We start from the raw sequence: 3,738 nt of genomic DNA, 5'->3' as shown, positions 1-3,738 counted from the left end.
CAAGAACAGGACTTCTTCTAAATTCTTTGTAAGTTGATTTTTACTCATTTCTTTCAATCATTAACATCATTTAACATGTTTTCAACTTAAAATCAAGGATTTTCATGGGTGAAATTGGGTGTTTTGGGTAGAACCTTGGTTTTTCTAAATTGGGGATTTGGACCTCAATTTGAGGTCCGATTTCAAAACAAATTATATATTTGGGTACGTGGGGGAATGGGTAATCGGGTTTGGTTCGAACCTCGAGTTTTGACCACGTGGGCCCGGGGGCATTTTCGACCTTTTTGGGTAAAACCTTGCAAAACCCATTTTCAAGCATTAGGGTTGATTCATTTAGTGTTTATTAATGTAATTAAGTAACTTGTGACTAGATTCGAGCAGATGGGAGGTGGAACCACGGGGTAAAGCTATAATTGAGGTTTGAGTGGAGTTCAAAGCATCGAGGTAAGTGTTTGGTTTAACCCTAGCTTGAGGGATTAGGAGTTGAGTCTTAATTGCTATGTGGTATTTGTCGAGTACGATGTGTAGGCATGGTGACGAGTATCTACACATTGGTGTCTAGCATGACCGTGGGTCTTTAAATTGTGAATATTTTGAATTCACTATATTATAATGCCTTGGTGATGGTTTTTAATTGTTGGTGATGATTCTTAATTGTTGAGAAAGGTTTGTGAAAGTATACGAAATAATTGAACCCTTTGGAGCATTGGCTCAAGTGGTAAAGTGAGATATGAAATGAAAGTGAAAGAAGAGAATGAGTTGTTTAATTGTGTTCCCTTGCCGAGATTTCTATTATAAATCTGTTAATTCCCTTGCCCTTGTTTGTGATTGTTGTTTGGGTGAGGAAGAGTGTTAAAGCACGAAGGATGATGCCGTGCATTGTTTGCTTATTATGAGGAAAGAGTGTTAAAGCACGAAGGGTGATGTCGTGCCGCACGATGTACCATTCCGTGCCGATTCTATTGATTATATGTGAGGAAGGAGAGTAAAAGCACGAAGGGTGATGCCGTGCACATGTTATTGCTTGGTGAGTATGAGAGTAAAAGCACGAAGGGTGATGCCTGTTGATACCCAATTTTTTCCCATGTATTTCATATACTCAAAATAGTATGTGTATGCATACATAAGCATGCCCAAGAGTTTTGTTATTTTTCCCTAATTTTCTAAGATTTGCAAAATCGATTTATTGTCTATTTTAGTAGTACAAAATCCCTTAATTATTCTTAAAATTACCATTTTGTGTATAATTTATTTCCATCCTCATATTTACACCAAAATATAATAAAGGTGATTTTTGCATATTTTTACAAATTTACCTGATATTTTTAAACTAAAATTGCATAAAATTGCAATTATAGCCTACATTACGATTGATGGCATTTTACAATTATAAAATTATTCCCAGTATTTTTAGATTAATGTTTATATATTATTAATTAGTTCAGTTCTTTTAATTTGTTTTGAAATCATTTTAACTATTTTTATATAAATTAAAGGGGAGAAATTGGTTATTTAATACATAGCCATTTCAATTGCAATTGTAGCCTCAATTTAACCCCCAATTACACCCCTAATCAAATGACCCAATTTCATTATAACCCGACCCATACCCTTTCCTATCATACCCAAACCCGGTCCCCATTTAACCCATTTAATCCCAGCCGTTGATCCTTTGGATCAACGGCTCCCCTCATCCCCTTCCTTTTTTAATTCAAACGACCCCTTTACCCTACCTCATTTCTCACCAACCGCCGCCTCTTAAACCCTCCACTCTCTCAAACTCTCTCGAGGGTTCTCAAACCCTAGCCGCCTCTTGCCGTCTCAGATCGGAGATCCACCGGAATCTATGGCCACCAAAGCTATGGAGATCTTACACCCACCCCCTGGTGCTCTTATACACCGGTTTTCTGAAGGTTCAAGGCCTGACCTTAAGGATATCTACCTTGGTTTCCTTCGATTCAGGGTTCCATGGTCGTCTCCGGCTTTACTCTGGCGTATCATGGTCGTTTGAGCCTGAGCCTAACTTCTCCGGCTTAGATCCACGATTTTTCCAGGCCTTTCTCACTTCTAGGTTTCTTCTGAAACCCTAACCTTTCGAGGTTCTTCTGATTTCTCTAGATCTTTCCTAGATCTGTGTTTATCTTAAGGTCTCAAACGTTTTCTCAAAAGGTTCTTTCAAAACTTTGCTTTTAAACCTTTCACCTTCTCTGATTTAGGGTTTCTTTGATTTTTTAACATGCTCTACTGTGATTCTTGTATTTTTCATCTACTGTGATCCTTATGTGTTTCTTCTACTGTGTTCCTTCTACCTTGTCCTCATGAGTTCTTCTACTGTATTTTGCATGATTGTTCTTTTATTATGTTTTTCATGAGTTTCTTTTCTGGGAAGTACGTGTTAAAGGTCTCAGTTCCGTTGAGATTTCTGCACTTATTCCGTTAATATTTTTGCCTGACCTACTTGTTTTTCATCGCTAGATTCGATTAATGGTAAAAAAACCTAGAATTTGGGGTTCATTCGAGTTTTTGAGGCTACTTGTTGCGTGATTTGTTTGTTTCTTATCTCTGAACGTGTTTGATTTCAAAACCCTAGTCTCTTTGGACCTATTTGAGTTACTGAAGTTGTTTCCTCTACTGCTCGACTGAGTTTCAAAATCTCTGTGTCAACTTTGTTTCTTCATACGATTCTAACCTCTTGCTAAATTTTATAAGACATTTTTACTTGACCTCTTGCATGCTATCTGATATTCCCCCTTCTCTGAGATGACTACCATGTTCCTATAGTCCTCTACTCACTGATTTTTGATTGTATGACACTCTTCTTTGTCTTAAATCCAGCCTCGCATGCTTAATGTTTATGCACTCTTTATAGGTTAAATTTTCCTCTCAAAATAACCTTTGATTGTGGATTGATTTCAAATCTCTTTGTGTAATTCTGATTGCACTCTTGTAATTGATTCTTCCCTTATTGTATTGATTTCCCTTGTTTCTTGGACTTGTTGAAATACTTTCCTTTGAACTTTCGACCCTACCTTTCTACTTAAGTTGATTTGATCCCATTACCTTAATTACACTAGTATAGGATTCTTACAGACCTTTCCTTAATTAAGGTTTAATGAACCTAACCTCTATTACCTATTGTGTACTCGTACTGTGTTGAAAATATTTTCCTTATTTCATATGTTCAGCCCCTACGTGATTTCTTTCCTTATTTGACACTTGCATGCTACTAATGAGTGGTGATTTTACCACTCATTCTAGCCTATTTTCCTTAGCTTTTATGTACTTTTAATTATAAAATGAGGTTGTTTATGGTGGTTATTGTTAGATTTTCAGGTACATGATTCTACGAGGTGATTTGAGTTGAATTGAAGCAGAATTGAGCTAAAGAGAGTGAAACAGTGCAAAACTTCCAATGATTCCGCTTCTGCGGAAGTTGGTCGCAGAAGCGACCCCGCTTCTGCGTAAATTGGACCGCTTCTGCGGTTCAGGAATGGATTGAGCAATTCCGCTTCTGCGGAGGAAAAGGCGCAGAAGCGATCACGCTTCTGCGAAGAGCGAACCGCTTTTGGGAAGGTGGCTGAGAATGGAGAAACCGCTTCTGCGGTTATATTATCGCCTCAGCGATGTCGCTTCTGCGACTTTGGTATCGCTTCTGCGGAGCTTGCGGGAATTCCATTTTCGCTTCTGCGATGAGATCTCCGCTTATGCGGAGCCGCACCTGCGATGGTTCTTCCGCAG

This window comes from Nicotiana attenuata, unplaced genomic scaffold (assembly GCF_001879085.1).
Source record: "Nicotiana attenuata strain UT unplaced genomic scaffold, NIATTr2, whole genome shotgun sequence".
In the NCBI taxonomy this organism is placed as follows: domain Eukaryota; kingdom Viridiplantae; phylum Streptophyta; class Magnoliopsida; order Solanales; family Solanaceae; genus Nicotiana; species Nicotiana attenuata.
Note: the sequence above shows the minus strand (reverse complement) of the source record.